Below are 22290 nucleotides of genomic sequence, written 5' to 3'. Positions count from 1 at the left end.
CTAAGTTATGAAAATGCATGTTTTGGCTATAATCTTCCGTAAATCAAGGGCGAAAACCAATTATTTGTCCCAAAAGAAGGTGTTTTAAGTATATATCTGCATTTCTATGGTAGATTTGGGTACAATAAGAGGCGAAAAAGTAGATTCTGACTAAGATTTTATCGAAATCGGCAACTATTTGACTCAAAAAGGTTGCCTTACGTCGAAATCTAATAGTTTATTAAGGTTTTCGTTACTAAAATGCCCAAAGACGCCGATTTTGACTAGAATTTGAAAGATATTGACATGAATATATAACTGTTTGTATCAAAAAATGATAGTTTAAACTGATATTTGCAGTTTTGATGCGGTTTTAGATACGATATGAATCGAAGAAGCCGATTTTGACTGGAATCTGTTTAAAATGACAAAGAAAAACCTATTATCAATTCAAGGAAGTGAATTTTTAAGTAGTTATCTGCAGTTTTAATGTAGATTTCAGTTCGCTAAGTTATAAAAATGCATGTTTTGGCTATAATCTTCCGTAAGTCAAGGGCGAAAACCAATTATTTGTCCCAAAAGAAGGTGTTTTAAGTATATATCTGCATTTCTAAGGTAGATTTGGGTACAATAAGAGGCGAAAAAGCAGATTCTGACTAAGATTTTATCGAAATCGGCAACTATTTGACTCAGAAAGGTTGCCTTACGTCGAAATCTAATAGTTTATTAGGGTTTTTGTTACTAAAATGCCCAAAGACGCCGATTTTGACTAGAATTTGAAAGATATTGACATGAATATATAACTGTTTGTATCAAAAAATGATAGTTTAAACTGATATTTGCAGTTTTGATGCGGTTTTAGATACGATATGAATCGAAGAAGCCGATTTTGACTGGAATCTGTTTAAAATGACAAAGAAAAACCTATTATCAATTCAAGGAAGTGAATTTTTAAGTAGTTATCTGCAGTTTTAATGTAGATTTCAGTTCGCTAAGTTATGAAAATGCATGTTTTGGCTATAATCTTCCGTAAATCAAGGGCGAAAACCAATTATTTGTCCCAAAAGAAGGTGTTTTAAGTATATATCTGCATTTCTAAGGTAGATTTGGGTACAATAAGAGGCGAAAAAGCAGATTCTGACTAAGATTTTATCGAAATCGGCAACTATTTGACTCAGAAAGGTTGCCTTACGTCGAAATCTAATAGTTTATTAAGGTTTTCGTTACTAAAATGCCCAAAGACGCCGATTTTGACTAGAATTTGAAAGATATTGACATGAATATATAACTGTTTGTATCAAAAAATGATAGTTTAAACTGATATTTGCAGTTTTGATGCGGTTTTAGATACGATATGAATCGAAGAAGCCGATTTTGACTGGAATCTGTTTAAAATGACAAAGAAAAACCTATTATTAATTCAAGGAAGTGAATTTTTAAGTAGTTATCTGCAGTTTTAATGTAGATTTCAGTTCGCTAAGTTATGAAAATGCATGTTTTGGCTATAATCTTCCGTAAATCAAGGGCGAAAACCAATTATTTGTCCCAAAAGAAGGTGTTTTAAGTATATATCTGCATTTCTAAGGTAGATTTGGGTACAATAAGAGGCGAAAAAGCAGATTCTTACTAAGATTTTATCGAAATCGGCAACTATTTGACTCAGAAAGGTTGCCTTACGTCGAAATCTAATTGTTTATTAAGGTTTTCGTTATTAAAATGCCCAAAGACGCCGATTTTGACTAGAATTTGAAAGATATTGACATGAATATATAACTGTTTGTATCAACAAATGATAGTTTAAACTGATATTTGCAGTTTTGATGCTTTTTTAGGTACGATATGAGTTGAAGAAGCCGATTTTGACTAGAATCTGTTTAAAATTACAAGGAAAAACCTATTATCAATTCAAGGAAGTGAATTTTTAAGTAGTTATCTGCAGTTTTAATGTAGATTTCAGTTCGCTAAGTTATGAAAATGCATGTTTTGGCTATAATCTTCCGTAAATCAAGGGCGAAAACCAATTATTTGTCCAAAAAGAAGGTATTTTAAGTATATATCTACATTTCTAAGGTAGATTTGGGTACAATAAGAGGCGAAAAAGCAGATTCTGACTAAGATTTTATCGAAATCGGCAACTATTTGACTCAGAAAGGTTGCCTTACGTCGAAATCTAATAGTTTATTAAGGTTTTCGTTACTAAAATGCCCAAAGACGCCGATTTTGACTAGAATTTGAAAGATATTGACATGAATATATAACTGTTTGTATCAAAAAATGATAGTTTAAACTGATATTTGCAGTTTTGATGCGGTTTTAGATACGATATGAATCGAAGAAGCCGATTTTGACTGGAATCTGTTTAAAATGACAAAGAAAAACCTATTATCAATTCAAGGAAGTGAATTTTTAAGTAGTTATCTGCAGTTTTAATGTAGATTTCAGTTCGCTAAGTTATGAAAATGCATGTTTTGGCTATAATCTTCCGTAAATCAAGGGCGAAAACCAATTATTTGTCCCAAAAGAAGGTGTTTTAAGTATATATCTGCATTTCTAAGGTAGATTGGGGTACAATAAGAGGCCAAAAAGCAGATTCTGGCTAAGATTTTATCAAAATCGGCCACTATTTGACTCAGAAAGGTTGCCTTACGTCGAAATCTAATAGTTTATTAAGGTTTTCGTTACTAAAATGCCCAAAGACGCCGATTTTAACTAGAATTTAAAAGATATTGACATGAATATATAGCTGTTTGTATCAAAAAATGATTGTTTAAACTGATATTTGCAGTTTTGATGCGGTTTTAGATACGATATGGATCGAAGAAGCCGATTTTGACTGGAATCTGTTTAAAATGACAAAGAAAAACCTATTATCAATTCAAGGAAGTGAATTTTTAAGTAGCTATCTGCAGTTTTAATGTAGATTTCAGTTCGCTAAGTTATGAAAATGCATGTTTTGGCTATAATCTTCCGTAAATCAAGGGCGAAAACCAATTATTTGTCCCAAAATAAGGTGTTTTAAGTATATATCTGCATTTCTAAGGTAGATTTGGGTACAATAAGAGGCGAAAAAGCAGATTCTGACTAAGATTTTATCGAAATCGCCAACTATTTGACTCAGAAAGGTTGCCTTACGTCGAAATCTAATAGTTTATTAAGGTTTTCGTTACTAAAATGCCCAAAGACGCCGATTTTGACTAGAATTTGAAAGATATTGACATGAATATATAACTGTTTGTATCAAAAAATGATAGTTTAAACTGATATTTGCAGTTTTGATGCGGTTTTAGATACGATATGAATCGAAGAAGCCGATTTTGACTAGAATCTGTTTAAAATGACAAAGAAAAACCTATTATCAATTCAAGGAAGTGAATTTTTAAGTAGTTATCTGCAGTTTTAATGTAGATTTCAGTTCGCTAAGTTATGAAAATGCATGTTTTGGCTATAATCTTCCGTAAATCAAGGGCGAAAACCAATTATTTGTCCCAAAAGAAGGTGTTTTAAGTATATATCTGCATTTCTAAGGTAGATTTGGGTACAATAAGAGGCGAAAAAGCAGATTCCGACTAAGATTTTATCGAAATCGGCAACTATTTGACTCAGAAAGGTTGCCTTACGTCGAAATCTAATAGTTTATTAAGGTTTTGGTTACTAAAATGCCCAAAGACGCCGATTTTGACTAGAATTTGAAAGATATTGACATGAATATATAACTGTTTGTATCAAAAAATGATAGTTTAAACTGATATTTGCAGTTTTGATGCGGTTTTAGATACGATATGAATCGAAGAAGCCGATTTTGACTGGAATCTGTTTAAAATGACAAAGAAAAACCTATTATCAATTCAAGGAAGTGAATTTTTAAGTAGTTATCTGCAGTTTTAATGTAGATTTCAGTTCGCTAAGTTATGAAAATGCATGTTTTGGCTATAATCTTTCGTAAATCAAGGGCGAAAACCAATTATTTGTCACAAAAGAAATTGTTTTAAGTATATATCTGCATTTCTAATTTAGATTTGGTTACAATAAGAGGCGAAAAGGCAGATTCTGACTAAGATTTTATCGAAATCGGCAACTATTTGACTCAGAAAGGTTGCCTTACGTCGAAATCTAATAGTTTATTAGGGTTTTCGTTACTAAAATGACATGAATATATAACTGTTTGTATCAAAAAATGATAGTTTAAACTGATATTTGCAGTTTTGATGCGGTTTTAGATACGATATGAATCGAAGAAGCCGATTTTGACTGGAATCTGTTTAAAATTACAAAGAAAAACCAATTATCAATTCAAGGAAGTGAATTTTTAAGTAGTTATCTGCTGTTTTAATGTAGATTTCAGTTCGCTAAGTTATGAAAATGCATGTTTTGGCTATAATCTTCCGTAAATCAAGGGCGAAAACCAATTATTTGTCCCAAAAGAAGGTGTTTTAAGTATTTTTCGATTTCGATAAAATCTTAGTCAGAATCTGCTTTTTCGCCTCTTATTGTACCCAAATCTACCTTAGAAATGCAGATATATACTTAAAACACCTTCTTTTGGGACAAATAATTGGTTTTCGCCCTTGATTTACTGAAGATTATAGCCAAAACATGCATTTTCATAACTTAGCGAACTGAAATCTACATTAAAACTGCAGATAACTACTTAAAAATTCACTTCCTTGAATTGATAATAGGTTTTTCTTTGTCATTTTTAACAGATTCCAGTCAAAATCGGCTTCTTCGATTCATATCGTATCTAAAACCGCATCAAAACTGCAAATATCAGTTTAAACTATCATTTTTTGATACAAACAGTTATATATTCATGTCAATATCTTTCAAATTCTAATCAAAATCGGCGTCTTTGGGCATTTTAGTTACGAAAACCTTAATAAACTATTAGATTTCGACGTAAGGCAACCTTTCTGAGTCAAATAGTTGCCGATTTCGATAAAATCTTAGTCAGAATCTGCTTTTTCGCCTCTTATTGTACCCAAATCTACCTTAGAAATGCAGATATATACTTAAAACACCTTCTTTTGGGACAAATAATTGGTTTTCGCCCTTGATTTACGGAAGATTATAGCCAAAACATGCATTTTCATAACTTAGCGAACTGAAATCTACATTAAAACTGCAGATAACTACTTAAAAATTCACTTCCTTGAATTGATAATAGGTTCTTCTTTGTCATTTTAAACAGATTCCAGTCAAAATCGGCTTCTTCGATTCATATCGTATCTAAAACAGCATCAAAACTGCAAATATCAGTTTAAACTATCATTTTTTGATACAAACAGTTATATATTCATGTCAATATCTTTCAAATTCTAGTCAAAATCGGCGTCTTTGGGCATTTTAGTAACGAAAACCTTAATAAACTATTAGATTTCGAAGTAAGGCAACCTTTCTGAGTCAAATAGTTGCCGATTTCGATAAAATCTTAGTCAGAATCTGCTTTTTCGCCTCTTATTGTACCCAAATCTACCTTAGAAATGCAGATATATACTTAAAACACCTTCTTTTGGGACAAATAATTGGTTTTCGCCCTTGATTTACGGAAGATTATAGCCAAAACATGCATTTTCATAACTTAGCGAACTGAAATCTACATTAAAACTGCAGATAACTACTTAAAAATTCACTTCCTTGAATTGATAATAGGTTTTTCTTTGTCATTTTAAACAGATTCCAGTCAAAATCGGCTTCTTCGATTCATATCGTATCTAAAACCGCATCAAAACTGCAAATATCAGTTTAAACTATCATTTTTTGATACAAACAGTTATATATTCATGTCAATATCTTTCAAATTCTAGTCAAAATCGGCGTCTTTGGGCATTTTAGTAACGAAAACCTTAATAAACTATTAGATTTCGACGTAAGGCAACCTTTCTTCAACTTAGCGAACTGAAATCTACATTAAAACTGCAGATAACTACTTAAAAATTCACTTGCTTGAATTGCTAATAGGTTTTTCTTTGTCATTTTAAACAGATTCCAGTCAAAATCGGCTTCTTCGATTCATAACGTATCTAAAACCGCATCAAAACTGCAAATATCAGTTTAAACTATCATTTTTTGATACAAACAGTTATATATTCATGTCAATATCTTTCAAATTCTAGTCAAAATCGGCGTCTTTGGGCATTTTAGTAACGAAAACCTTAATAAACTATTAGATTTCGACGTAAGGCAACCTTTCTGAGTCAAATAGTTGCCGATTTCGATAAAATCTTAGTCAGAATCTGCTTTTTCGCCTCTTATTGTACCCAAATCTACCTTAGAAATGCAGATATATACTTAAAACACCTTCTTTTGGGACAAATAATTGGTTTTCGCCCTTGATTTACGGAAGATTATAGCCAAAACATGCATTTTCATAACTTAGCGAACTGAAATCTACATTAAAACTGCAGATAACTACTTAAAAATTCACTTCCTTGAATTGATAATAGGTTTTTCTTTGTCATTTTAAACAGATTCCAGTCAAAATCGGCTTCTTCGATTCATATCGTATCTAAAACCGCATCAAAACTGCAAATATCAGTTTAAACTATCATTTTTTGATACAAACAGTTATATATTCATGTCAATATCTTTCAAATTCTAGTCAAAATCGGCGTCTTTGGGCATTTTAGTAACGAAAACCTTAATAAAATATTAGATTTCGACGTAAGGCAACCTTTCTGAGTCAAATAGTTGCCGATTTCGATAAAATCTTAGTCAGAATCTGCTTTTTCGCCTCTTATTGTACCCAAATCTACCTTAGAAATGCAGATATATACTTAAAACACCTTTTTTTGGGACAAATAATTGGTTTTCGCCCTTGATTTACGGAAGATTATAGCCAAAACATGCATTTTCATAACTTAGCGAACTGAAATCTACATTAAAACTGCAGATAACTACTTAAAAATTCACTTCCTTGAATTGATAATAGGTTTTTCTTTGTCATTTTAAACAGATTCCAGTCAAAATCGGCTTCTTCGATTCATAACGTATCTAAAACCGCATCAAAACTGCAAATATCAGTTTAAACTATCATTTTTTGATACAAACAGTTATATATTCATGTCAATATCTTTCAAATTCTAGTCAAAATCGGCGTCTTTGGGCATTTTAGTAACGAAAACCTTAATAAACTATTAGATTTCGACGTAAGGCAACCTTTCTGAGTCAAATAGTTGCCGATTTCGATAAAATCTTAGTCAGAATCTGCTTTTTCGCCTTTTATTGTACCCAAATCTACCTTAGAAATGCAGATATATACTTAAAACACCTTCTTTTGGGACAAATAATTGGTTTTCGCCCTTGATTTACGGAAGATTATAGCCAAAACATGCATTTTCATAACTTAGCGAACTGAAATCTACATTAAAACTGCAGATAACTACTTAAAAATTCACTTCCTTGAATTGATAATAGGTTTTTCTTTGTCATTTTAAACAGATTCCAGTCAAAATCGGCTTATTCGATTCATATCGTATCTAAAACCGCATCAAAACTGCAAATATCAGTTTAAACTATCATTTTTTGATACAAACAGTTGTATATTCATGTCAATATCTTTCAAATTCTAGTCAAAATCGGCGTCTTTGGGCATTTTAGTAACGAAAACCTTAATAAACTATTAGATTTCGACGTAAGGCAACCTTTCTGAGTCAATTAGTTGCCGATTTCGATAAAATCTTAGTCAGAATCTGCTTTTTCGCCTCTTATTGTACCCAAATCTACCTTAGAAATGCAGATATATACTTAAAACACCTTCTTTTGGGACAAATAATTGGTTTTCGCCCTTGATTTACGGAAGATTATAGCCAAAACATGCATTTTCATAACTTAGCGAACTGAAATCTACATTAAAACTGCAGATAACTACTTAAAAATTCACTTCCTTGAATTGATAATAGGTTTTTCTTTGTCATTTTAAACAGATTCCAGTCAAAATCGGCTTCTTCGATTCATATCGTATCTAAAACCGCATCAAAACTGCAAATATCAGTTTAAACTATCATTTTTTGATACAAACAGATATATATTCATGTCAATATCTTTCAAATTCCAGTCAAAATCGGCGTCTTTGGGCATTTTAGTAACGAAAACCTTAATAAACTATTAGATTTCGACGTAAGGCAACCTTTCTGAGTCAAATAGTTGCCGATTTCGATAAAATCTTAGTCAGAATCTGCTTTTTCGCCTCTTATTGTACCCAAATCTACCTTAGAAATGCAGATATATACTTAAAACACCTTCTTTTGGGACAAATAATTGGTTTTCGCCCTTGATTTACGGAAGATTATAGCCAAAACATGCATTTTCATAACTTAGCGAACTGAAATCTACATTGAAACTGCAGATAACTACTTAAAAATTCACTTCCTTGAATTGATAATAGGTTTTTCTTTGTCATTTTAAACAGATTCCAGTCAAAATCGGCTTCTTCGATTCATATCGTATCTAAAACAGCATCAAAACTGCAAATATCAGCTTAAACTATCATTTTTTGATACAAACAGTTATATATTCATGTCAATATCTTTCAAATTCTAGTCAAAATCGGCGTCTTTGGGCATTTTAGTAACGAAAACCTTAATAAACTATTAGATTTCGACGTAAGGCAACCTTTCTGAGTCAAATAGTTGCCGATTTCGATAAAATCTTAGTCAGAATCTGCTTTTTCGCCTCTTATTGTACCCAAATCTACCTTAGAAATGCAGATATATACTTAAAACACCTTCTTTTGGGACAAATAATTGGTTTTCGCCCTTGATTTACGGAAGATTATAGCCAAAACATGCATTTTCATTACTTAGCGAACTGAAATCTACATTAAAACTGCAGATAACTACTTAAAAATTCACTTCCTTGAATTGATAATAGGTTTTTCTTTGTCATTTTAAACAGATTCCAGTCAAAATCGGCTTATTCGATTCATATCGTATCTAAAACCGCATCAAAACTGCAAATATCAGTTTAAACTATCATTTTTTGATACAAACAGTTGTATATTCATGTCAATATCTTTCAAATTCTAGTCAAAATCGGCGTCTTTGGGCATTTTAGTAACGAAAACCTTAATAAACTATTAGATTTCGACGTAAGGCAACCTTTCTGAGTCAAATAGTTGCCGATTTCGATAAAATCTTAGTCAGAATCTGCTTTTTCGCCTCTTATTGTACCCAAATCTACCTTAGAAATGCAGATATATACTTAAAACACCTTCTTTTGGGACAAATAATTGGTTTTCGCCCTTGATTTACGGAAGAATATAGCCAAAACATGCATTTTCATAACTTAGCGAACTGAAATCTACATTGAAACTGCAGATAACTACTTAAAAATTCACTTCCTTGAATTGATAATAGGTTTTTCTTTGTCATTTTAAACAGATTCTAGTCAAAATCGGCTTCTTCGATTCATATCGTATCTAAAACCGCATCAAAACTGCAAATATCAGTTTAAACTATCATTTTTTGATACAAACAGTTATATATTCATGTCAATATCTTTCAAATTCTAGTCAAAATCGGCGTCTTTGGGCATTTTAGTAACGAAAACCTTAATAAACTATTAGATTTCGACGTAAGGCAACCTTTCTGAGTCAAATAGTTGCCGATTTCGATAAAATCTTAGTCAGAATCTGCTTTTTCGCCTCTTATTGTACCCAAATTTACCTTAGAAATGCAGATATATACTTAAAACACCTTCTTTTGGGACAAATAATTGGTTTTCGCCCTTGATTTACGGAAGATTATAGCCAAAACATGCATTTTCATAACTTAGCGAACTGAAATCTACATTAAAACTGCAGATAACTACTTAAAAATTCACTTCCTTGAATTGATAATAGGTTTTTCTTTGTCATTTTAAACAGATTCCAGTCAAAATCGGCTTCTTCGATTCATAACATATCTAAAACCGCATCAAAACTGCAAATATCAGTTTAAACTATCATTTTTTGATACAAACAGTTATATATTCATGTCAATATCTTTCAAATTCTAGTCAAAATCGGCGTCTTTGGGCATTTTAGTAACGAAAACCTTAATAAACTATTAGATTTCGACGTAAGGCAACCTTTCTGAGTCAAATAGTTGCCGATTTCGATAAAATCTTAGTCAGAATCTGCTTTTTCGCCTCTTATTGTACCCAAATCTACCTTACAAATGCAGATATATACTTAAAACACCTTCTTTTGGGACAAATAATTGGTTTTCGCCCTTGATTTACGGAAGATTATAGCCAAAACATGCATTTTCATAACTTAGCGAACTGAAATCTACATTAAAACTGCAGATAACTACTTAAAAATTCACTTCCTTGAATTGATAATAGGTTTTTCTTTGTCATTTTAAACAGATTCCAGTCAAAATCGGCTTCTTCGATTCATATCGTATCTAAAACCGCATCAAAACTGCAAATATCAGTTTAAACTATCATTTTTTGATACAAACAGTTATATATTCATGTCAATATCTTTCAAATTCTAGTCAAAATCGGCGTCTTTGGGCATTTTAGTAACGAAAACCTTAATAACCTATTAGATTTCGACGTAAGGCAACCTTTCTGAGTCAAATAGTTGCCGATTTCGATAAAATCTTAGTCAGAATCTGCTTTTTCGCCTCTTATTGTACCCAAATCTACCTTAGAAATGCAGATATATACTTAAAACACCTTCTTTTGGGACAAATAATTGGTTTTCGCCCTTGATTTACGGAAGATTATAGCCAAAACATGCATTTTCATAACTTAGCGAACTGAAATCTACATTAAAACTGCAGATAACTACTTAAAAATTCACTTCCTTGAATTGATAATAGGTTTTTCTTTGTCATTTTAAACAGATTCCAGTCAAAATCGGCTTCTTCGATTCATATCGTATCTAAACCCGCATCAAAACTGCAAATATCAGTTTAAACTATCATTTTTTGATACAAACAGTTATATAGTCATGTCAATATCTTTCAAATTCTAGTCAAAGTCGGCGTCTTTGGGCATTTTAATAACGAAAACCTTAATAAACTATTAGATTTCGACGTAAGGCAACCTTTCTGAGTCAAATAGTTGCCGATTTCGATAAAATCTTAGTCAGAATCTGCTTTTTCGCCTCTTATTGTACCCAAATCTACCTTAGAAATGCAGATATATACTTAAAACACCTTCTTTTGGGACAAATAATTGGTTTTCGCCCTTGATTTACGGAAGATTATAGCCAAAACATGCATTTTCATAACTTAGCGAACTGAAATCTACATTAAAACTGCAGATAACTACTTAAAAATTCACTTCCTTGAATTGATAATAGGTTTTTCTTTGTCATTTTAAACAGATTCCAGTCAAAATCGGCTTCTTCGACTCGCTCATATCGTACCTAAAACCGCATCAAAACTGCAAATATCAGTTTAAACTATCATTTTTTGATACAAACAGTTATATATTCTTGTCAATATCTTTCAAATTCTAATCAAAATCGGCGTCTTTGGGCATTTTAGTAACGAAAACCTTAATAAACTATTAGATTTCGACGTAAGGCAACCTTTCTGAGTCAAATAATTGCCGATTTCGATAAAATCTTAGTCAGAATCTGCTTTTTCGCCTCTTATTGTACCCAAATCTACCTTAGAAATGCAGATGTATACTTAAAACACTTTCTTTTGGGACAAATAATTGGTTTTCGCCCTTTATTTACGGAAGATTATAGCCAAAACATGCATTTTCATTACTTAGCGAACTGAAATCTACATTAAAACTGCAGATAACTACTTAAAAATTCACTTCCTTGAATTGATAATAGGTTTTTCTTTGTCATTTTAAACAGATTAAAGTCAAAATCGGCTTTTTTCGATTCATATCGTATCTAAAACCGCATCAAAACTGCAAATATCAGTTTAAACTATCATTTTTTGATACAAACAGTTATATATTTATGTCAATATCTTTCAAATTCTAGTCAAAATCGGCGTCTTTGGGCATTTTAGTAACGAAAATCTTAATAAACTATTAGATTTCGACGTAAGGCAACCTTTCTGAGTCAAATAGTTGCCGATTTCGATAAAATCTTAGTCAGAATCTGCTTTTTCGCCTCTTATTGTACCCAAATCTACCTTAGAAATGCAGATATATACTTAAAACACCTTCTTTTGGGACAAATAATTGGTTTTCGCCCTTGATTTACGGAAGATTATAGCCAAAACATGCATTTTCATTACTTAGCGAACTGAAATCTACATTAAAACTGCAGATAACTACTTAAAAATTCACTTCCTTGAATTGATAATAGGTTTTTCTTTGTCATTTTAAACAGATTCCAGTCAAAATCGGCTTATTCGATTCATATCGTATCTAAAACCGCATCAAAACTGCAAATATCAGTTTAAACTATCATTTTTTGATACAAACAGTTGTATATTCATTTCAATATCTTTCAAATTCTAGTCAAAATCATCGTCTTTGGGCATTTTAGTAACGAAAACCTTAATAAACTATTAGATTTCGACGTAAGGCAACCTTTCTGAGTCAAATAGTTGCCGATTTCGATAAAATCTTAGTCAGAATCTGCTTTTTCGCCTCTTATTGTACCCAAATCTACCTTAGAAATGCAGATATATACTTAAAACACCTTCTTTTGGGACAAATAATTGGTTTTCGCCATTGATTTACGGAAGATTATAGCCAAAACATGCATTTTCATAACTTAGCGAACTGAAATCTACATTAAAACTGCAGATAACTACTTAAAAATTCACTTCCTTGAATTGATAATAGGTTTTTCTTTGTCATTTTAAACAGATTCCAGTCAAAATCGGCTTCTTTGATTCATATCGTATCTAAAACCGCATCAAAACTGCAAATATCAGTTTAAACTATCATTTTTTGATACAAACAGTTATATATTCATGTCAATATCTTTCAAATTCTAGTCAAAATCGGCGTCTTTGGGCATTTTAGTAACGAAAACCTTAATAAACTATTAGATTTCGACGTAAGGCAACCTTTCTGAGTCAAATAGTTGCCGATTTCGATAAAATCTTAGTCAGAATCTGCTTTTTCGCCTCTTATTGTACCCAAATTTACCTTAGAAATGCAGATATATACTTAAAACACCTTCTTTTGGGACAAATAATTGGTTTTCGCCCTTGATTTACGGAAGATTATAGCCAAAACATGCATCTTCATAACTTAGCGAACTGAAATCTACATTAAAACTGCAGATAACTACTTAAAAATTCACTTCCTTGAATTGATAATAGGTTTTTCTTTGTCATTTTAAACAGATTCCAGTCAAAATCGGCTTCTTCGATTCATATCGTATCTAAAACAGCATCAAAACTGCAAATATCAGTTTAAACTATCATTTTTTGATACAAACAGTTATATATTCATGTCAATATCTTTCAAATTCTAGTCAAAATCGGCGTCTTTGGGCATTTTAGTAACGAAAACCTTAATAAACTATTAGATTTCGACGTAAGGCAACCTTTCTGAGTCAAATAGTTGCCGATTTCGATAAAATCTTAGTCAGAATCTGCTTTTTCGCCTCTTATTGTACCCAAATCTACCTTAGAAATGCAGATATATACTTAAAACACCTTCTTTTGGGACAAATAATTGGTTTTCGCCCTTGATTTACGGAAGATTATAGCCAAAACATGCATTTTCATTACTTAGCGAACTGAAATCTACATTAAAACTGCAGATAACTACTTAAAAATTCACTTCCTTGAATTGATATTAGGTTTTTCTTTGTCATTTTAAACAGATTCCAGTCAAAATCGGCTTCTTCGATTCATATCGTATCTAAAACCGCATCAAAACTGCAAATATCAGTTTAAACTATCATTTTTTGATACAAACAGATATATATTCATGTCAATATCTTTCAAATTCTAGTCAAAATCGGCGTCTTTGGGCATTTTAGTAACGAAAACCTTAATAAACTATTAGATTTCGACGTAAGGCAACCTTTCTGAGTCAATTAGTTGCCGATTTCGATAAAATCTTAGTCAGAATCTGCTTTTTCGCCTCTTATTGTACCCAAATCTACCTTAGAAATGCAGATATATACTTAAAACACCTTCTTTTGGGACAAATAATTGGTTTTCGCCCTTGATTTACGGAAGATTATAGCCAAAACATGCATTTTCATAACTTAGCGAACTGAAATCTACATTAAAACTGCAGATAACTACTTAAAAATTCACTTCCTTGAATTGATAATAGGTTTTTCTTTGTCATTTTAAACAGATTCCAGTCAAAATCGGCTTCTTCGATTCATATCGTATCTAAAACCGCATCAAAACTGCAAATATCAGTTTAAACTATCATTTTTTGATACAAACAGATATATATTCATGTCAATATCTTTCAAATTCCAGTCAAAATCGGCGTCTTTGGGCATTTTAGTAACGAAAACCTTAATAAACTATTAGATTTCGACGTAAGGCAACCTTTCTGAGTCAAATAGTTGCCGATTTCGATAAAATCTTAGTCAGAATCTGCTTTTTCGCCTCTTATTGTACCCAAATCTACCTTAGAAATGCAGATATATACTTAAAACACCTTCTTTTGGGACAAATAATTGGTTTTCGCCCTTGATTTACGGAAGATTATAGCCAAAACATGCATTTTCATAACTTAGCGAACTGAAATCTACATTGAAACTGCAGATAACTACTTAAAAATTCACTTCCTTGAATTGATAATAGGTTTTTCTTTGTCATTTTAAACAGATTCCAGTCAAAATCGGCTTCTTCGATTCATATCGTATCTAAAACAGCATCAAAACTGCAAATATCAGCTTAAACTATCATTTTTTGATACAAACAGTTATATATTCATGTCAATATCTTTCAAATTCTAGTCAAAATCGGCGTCTTTGGGCATTTTAGTAACGAAAACCTTAATAAACTATTAGATTTCGACGTAAGGCAACCTTTCTGAGTCAAATAGTTGCCGATTTCGATAAAATCTTAGTCAGAATCTGCTTTTTCGCCTCTTATTGTACCCAAATCTACCTTAGAAATGCAGATATATACTTAAAACACCTTCTTTTGGGACAAATAATTGGTTTTCGCCCTTGATTTACGGAAGATTATAGCCAAAACATGCATTTTCATTACTTAGCGAACTGAAATCTACATTAAAACTGCAGATAACTACTTAAAAATTCACTTCCTTGAATTGATAATAGGTTTTTCTTTGTCATTTTAAACAGATTCCAGTCAAAATCGGCTTATTCGATTCATATCGTATCTAAAACCGCATCAAAACTGCAAATATCAGTTTAAACTATCATTTTTTGATACAAACAGTTGTATATTCATGTCAATATCTTTCAAATTCTAGTCAAAATCGGCGTCTTTGGGCATTTTAGTAACGAAAACCTTAATAAACTATTAGATTTCGACGTAAGGCAACCTTTCTGAGTCAAATAGTTGCCGATTTCGATAAAATCTTAGTCAGAATCTGCTTTTTCGCCTCTTATTGTACCCAAATCTACCTTAGAAATGCAGATATATACTTAAAACACCTTCTTTTGGGACAAATAATTGGTTTTCGCCCTTGATTTACGGAAGAATATAGCCAAAACATGCATTTTCATAACTTAGCGAACTGAAATCTACATTGAAACTGCAGATAACTACTTAAAAATTCACTTCCTTGAATTGATAATAGGTTTTTCTTTGTCATTTTAAACAGATTCTAGTCAAAATCGGCTTCTTCGATTCATATCGTATCTAAAACCGCATCAAAACTGCAAATATCAGTTTAAACTATCATTTTTTGATACAAACAGTTATATATTCATGTCAATATCTTTCAAATTCTAGTCAAAATCGGCGTCTTTGGGCATTTTAGTAACGAAAACCTTAATAAACTATTAGATTTCGACGTAAGGCAACCTTTCTGAGTCAAATAGTTGCCGATTTCGATAAAATCTTAGTCAGAATCTGCTTTTTCGCCTCTTATTGTACCCAAATTTACCTTAGAAATGCAGATATATACTTAAAACACCTTCTTTTGGGACAAATAATTGGTTTTCGCCCTTGATTTACGGAAGATTATAGCCAAAACATGCATTTTCATAACTTAGCGAACTGAAATCTACATTAAAACTGCAGATAACTACTTAAAAATTCACTTCCTTGAATTGATAATAGGTTTTTCTTTGTCATTTTAAACAGATTCCAGTCAAAATCGGCTTCTTCGATTCATAACATATCTAAAACCGCATCAAAACTGCAAATATCAGTTTAAACTATCATTTTTTGATACAAACAGTTATATATTCATGTCAATATCTTTCAAATTCTAGTCAAAATCGGCGTCTTTGGGCATTTTAGTAACGAAAACCTTAATAAACTATTAGATTTCGACGTAAGGCAACCTTTCTGAGTCAAATAGTTGCCGATTTCGATAAAATCTTAGTCAGAATCTGCTTTTTCGCCTCTTATTGTACCCAAATCTACCTTAGAAATGCAGATATATACTTAAAACACCTTCTTTTGGGACAAATAATTGGTTTTCGCCCTTGATTTACGGAAGATTATAGCCAAAACATGCATTTTCATAACTTAGCGAACTGAAATCTACATTAAAACTGCAGATAACTACTTAAAAATTCACTTCCTTGAATTGATAATAGGTTTTTCTTTGTCATTTTAAACAGATTCCAGTCAAAATCGGCTTCTTCGATTCATATCGTATCTAAAACCGCATCAAAACTGCAAATATCAGTTTAAACTATCATTTTTTGATACAAACAGTTATATATTCATGTCAATATCTTTCAAATTCTAGTCAAAATCGGCGTCTTTGGGCATTTTAGTAACGAAAACCTTAATAACCTATTAGATTTCGACGTAAGGCAACCTTTCTGAGTCAAATAGTTGCCGATTTCGATAAAATCTTAGTCAGAATCTGCTTTTTCGCCTCTTATTGTACCCAAATCTACCTTAGAAATGCAGATATATACTTAAAACACCTTCTTTTGGGACAAATAATTGGTTTTCGCCCTTGATTTACGGAAGATTATAGCCAAAACATGCATTTTCATAACTTAGCGAACTGAAATCTACATTAAAACTGCAGATAACTACTTAAAAATTCACTTCCTTGAATTGATAATAGGTTTTTCTTTGTCATTTTAAACAGATTCCAGTCAAAATCGGCTTCTTCGACTCGCTCATATCGTACCTAAAACCGCATCAAAACTGCAAATATCAGTTTAAACTATCATTTTTTGATACAAACAGTTATATATTCTTGTCAATATCTTTCAAATTCTAATCAAAATCGGCGTCTTTGGGCATTTTAGTAACGAAAACCTTAATAAACTATTAGATTTCGACGTAAGGCAACCTTTCTGAGTCAAATAATTGCCGATTTCGATAAAATCTTAGTCAGAATCTGCTTTTTCGCCTCTTATTGTACCCAAATCTACCTTAGAAATGCAGATGTATACTTAAAACACTTTCTTTTGGGACAAATAATTGGTTTTCGCCCTTTATTTACGGAAGATTATAGCCAAAACATGCATTTTCATTACTTAGCGAACTGAAATCTACATTAAAACTGCAGATAACTACTTAAAAATTCACTTCCTTGAATTGATAATAGGTTTTTCTTTGTCATTTTAAACAGATTAAAGTCAAAATCGGCTTTTTTCGATTCATATCGTATCTAAAACCGCATCAAAACTGCAAATATCAGTTTAAACTATCATTTTTTGATACAAACAGTTATATATTTATGTCAATATCTTTCAAATTCTAGTCAAAATCGGCGTCTTTGGGCATTTTAGTAACGAAAATCTTAATAAACTATTAGATTTCGACGTAAGGCAACCTTTCTGAGTCAAATAGTTGCCGATTTCGATAAAATCTTAGTCAGAATCTGCTTTTTCGCCTCTTATTGTACCCAAATCTACCTTAGAAATGCAGATATATACTTAAAACACCTTCTTTTGGGACAAATAATTGGTTTTCGCCCTTGATTTACGGAAGATTATAGCCAAAACATGCATTTTCATTACTTAGCGAACTGAAATCTACATTAAAACTGCAGATAACTACTTAAAAATTCACTTCCTTGAATTGATAATAGGTTTTTCTTTGTCATTTTAAACAGATTCCAGTCAAAATCGGCTTATTCGATTCATATCGTATCTAAAACCGCATCAAAACTGCAAATATCAGTTTAAACTATCATTTTTTGATACAAACAGTTGTATATTCATTTCAATATCTTTCAAATTCTAGTCAAAATCATCGTCTTTGGGCATTTTAGTAACGAAAACCTTAATAAACTATTAGATTTCGACGTAAGGCAACCTTTCTGAGTCAAATAGTTGCCGATTTCGATAAAATCTTAGTCAGAATCTGCTTTTTCGCCTCTTATTGTACCCAAATCTACCTTAGAAATGCAGATATATACTTAAAACACCTTCTTTTGGGACAAATAATTGGTTTTCGCCATTGATTTACGGAAGATTATAGCCAAAACATGCATTTTCATAACTTAGCGAACTGAAATCTACATTAAAACTGCAGATAACTACTTAAAAATTCACTTCCTTGAATTGATAATAGGTTTTTCTTTGTCATTTTAAACAGATTCCAGTCAAAATCGGCTTCTTTGATTCATATCGTATCTAAAACCGCATCAAAACTGCAAATATCAGTTTAAACTATCATTTTTTGATACAAACAGTTATATATTCATGTCAATATCTTTCAAATTCTAGTCAAAATCGGCGTCTTTGGGCATTTTAGTAACGAAAACCTTAATAAACTATTAGATTTCGACGTAAGGCAACCTTTCTGAGTCAAATAGTTGCCGATTTCGATAAAATCTTAGTCAGAATCTGCTTTTTCGCCTCTTATTGTACCCAAATTTACCTTAGAAATGCAGATATATACTTAAAACACCTTCTTTTGGGACAAATAATTGGTTTTCGCCCTTGATTTACGGAAGATTATAGCCAAAACATGCATCTTCATAACTTAGCGAACTGAAATCTACATTAAAACTGCAGATAACTACTTAAAAATTCACTTCCTTGAATTGATAATAGGTTTTTCTTTGTCATTTTAAACAGATTCCAGTCAAAATCGGCTTCTTCGATTCATATCGTATCTAAAACAGCATCAAAACTGCAAATATCAGTTTAAACTATCATTTTTTGATACAAACAGTTATATATTCATGTCAATATCTTTCAAATTCTAGTCAAAATCGGCGTCTTTGGGCATTTTAGTAACGAAAACCTTAATAAACTATTAGATTTCGACGTAAGGCAACCTTTCTGAGTCAAATAGTTGCCGATTTCGATAAAATCTTAGTCAGAATCTGCTTTTTCGCCTCTTATTGTACCCAAATCTACCTTAGAAATGCAGATATATACTTAAAACACCTTCTTTTGGGACAAATAATTGGTTTTCGCCCTTGATTTACGGAAGATTATAGCCAAAACATGCATTTTCATTACTTAGCGAACTGAAATCTACATTAAAACTGCAGATAACTACTTAAAAATTCACTTCCTTGAATTGATATTAGGTTTTTCTTTGTCATTTTAAACAGATTAAAGTCAAAATCGGCTTATTCGATTCATATCGTATCTAAAACCGCATCAAAACTGCAAATATCAGTTTAAACTATCATTTTTTGATACAAACAGTTATATATTTATGTCAATATCTTTCAAATTCTAGTCAAAATCGGCGTCTTTGGACATTTTAGTAACGAAAACCTTAATAAACTATTAGATTTCCACGTAAGGCAAACTTTCTGAGTCAAATAGTTGCCGATTTCGATAAAATCTTAGTCAGAATCTGCTTTTTCGCCTCTTATTGTACCCAAATCTGCCTTAGAAATGCAGATATATACTTAAAACACCTTTTTTTGGGACAAATAATTGGTTTTCGCCCCTGATTTACGGAAGATTATAGCCAAAACATGCATTTTCATAACTTAGCGAACTGAAATCTACATTAAAACTGCAGATAACTACTTAAAAATTCACTTCCTTGAATTGATAATAGGTTTTTCTTTGTCATTTTAAACAGATTCCAGTCAAAATCGGCTTCTTCGATTCATAACGTATCTAAAACCGCATCAAAACTGCAAATATCAGTTTAAACTATCATTTTTTGATACAAACAGTTATATATTCATGTCAATATCTTTCAAATTCTAGTCAAAATCGGCGTCTTTGGGCATTTTAGTAACGAAAACCTTAATAAACTATTAGATTTCGACGTAAGGCAACCTTTCTGAGTCAAATAGTTGCCGATTTCGATAAAATCTTAGTCAGAATCTGCTTTTTCGCCTCTTATTGTACCCAAATCTACCTTAGAAATGCAGATATATACTTAAAACACCTTCTTTTGGGACAAATAATTGGTTTTCGCCCTTGATTTACGGAAGATTATAGCCAAAACATGCATTTTCATAACTTAGCGAACTGAAATCTACATTAAAACTGCAGATAACTACTTAAAAATTCACTTCCTTGAATTGATAATAGGTTTTTCTTTGTCATTTTAAACAGATTCCAGTCAAAATCGGCTTCTTCGATTCATATCGTATCTAAAACCGCATCAAAACTGCAAATATCAGTTTAAACTATCATTTTTTGATACAAACAGTTATATATTCATGTCAATATCTTTCAAATTCTAGTCAAAGTCGGCGTCTTTGGGCATTTTAATAACGAAAACCTTAATAAACTATTAGATTTCGACGTAAGGCAACCTTTCTGAGTCAAATAGTTGCCGATTTCGATAAAATCTTAGTCAGAATCTGCTTTTTCGCCTCTTATTGTACCCAAATCTACCTTAGAAATGCAGATATATACTTAAAACACCTTCTTTTGGGACAAATAATTGGTTTTCGCCCTTGATTTACGGAAGATTATAGCCAAAACATGCATTTTCATAACTTAGCGAACTGAAATCTACATTAAAACTGCAGATAACTACTTAAAAATTCACTTCCTTGAATTGATAATAGGTTTTTCTTTGTCATTTTAAACAGATTCCAGTCAAAATCGGCTTCTTCGACTCGCTCATATCGTACCTAAAACCGCATCAAAACTGCAAATATCAGTTTAAACTATCATTTTTTGATACAAACAGTTATATATTCTTGTCAATATCTTTCAAATTCTAATCAAAATCGGCGTCTTTGGGCATTTTAGTAACGAAAACCTTAATAAACTATTAGATTTCGACGTAAGGCAACCTTTCTGAGTCAAATAGTTGCCGATTTCGATAAAATCTTAGTCAGAATCTGCTTTTTCGCCTCTTATTGTACCCAAATCTACCTTAGAAATGCAGATATATACTTAAAACACCTTTTTTTGGGACAAATAATTGGTTTTCGCCCTTGATTTACGGAAGATTATAGCCAAAACATGCATTTTCATAACTTAGCGAACTGAAATCTACATTAAAACTGCAGATAACTACTTAAAAATTCACTTCCTTGAATTGATAATAGGTTTTTCTTTGTCATTTTAAACAGATTCCAGTCAAAATCGGCTTCTTCGATTCATAACGTATCTAAAACCGCATCAAAACTGCAAATATCAGTTTAAACTATCATTTTTTGATACAAACAGTTATATATTCATGTCAATATCTTTCAAATTCTAGTCAAAATCGGCGTCTTTGGGCATTTTAGTAACGAAAACCTTAATAAACTATTAGATTTCGACGTAAGGCAACCTTTCTGAGTCAAATAGTTGCCGATTTCGATAAAATCTTAGTCAGAATCTGCTTTTTCGCCTCTTATTGTACCCAAATCTGCCTTAGAAATGCAGATATATACTTAAAACACCTTTTTTTGGGACAAATAATTGGTTTTCGCCCTTGATTTACGGAAGATTATAGCCAAAACATGCATTTTCATAACTTAGCGAACTGAAATCTACATTAAAACTGCAGATAACTACTTAAAAATTCACTTCCTTGAATTGATAATAGGTTTTTCTTTGTCATTTTAAACAGATTCCAGTCAAAATCGGCTTCTTCGACTCGCTCATATCGTACCTAAAACCGCATCAAAACTGCAAATATCAGTTTAAACTATCATTTTTTGATACAAACAGTTATATATTCTTGTCAATATCTTTCAAATTCTAATCAAAATCGGCGTCTTTGGGCATTTTAGTAACGAAAACCTTAATAAACTATTAGATTTCGACGTAAGGCAACCTTTCTGAGTCAAATAGTTGCCGATTTCGATAAAATCTTAGTCAGAATCTGCTTTTTCGCCTCTTATTGTACCCAAATCTACCTTAGAAATGCAGATGTATAC

This window comes from Cylas formicarius, unplaced genomic scaffold, assembly GCF_029955315.1.
Source record: "Cylas formicarius isolate icCylForm1 unplaced genomic scaffold, icCylForm1.1 PGA_scaffold_3__17_contigs__length_32017465, whole genome shotgun sequence".
Taxonomy (NCBI): domain Eukaryota; kingdom Metazoa; phylum Arthropoda; class Insecta; order Coleoptera; family Brentidae; genus Cylas; species Cylas formicarius.
The sequence above is the reverse complement of the archived record's forward strand: the minus strand, read 5'-3'. Positions refer to the sequence as shown.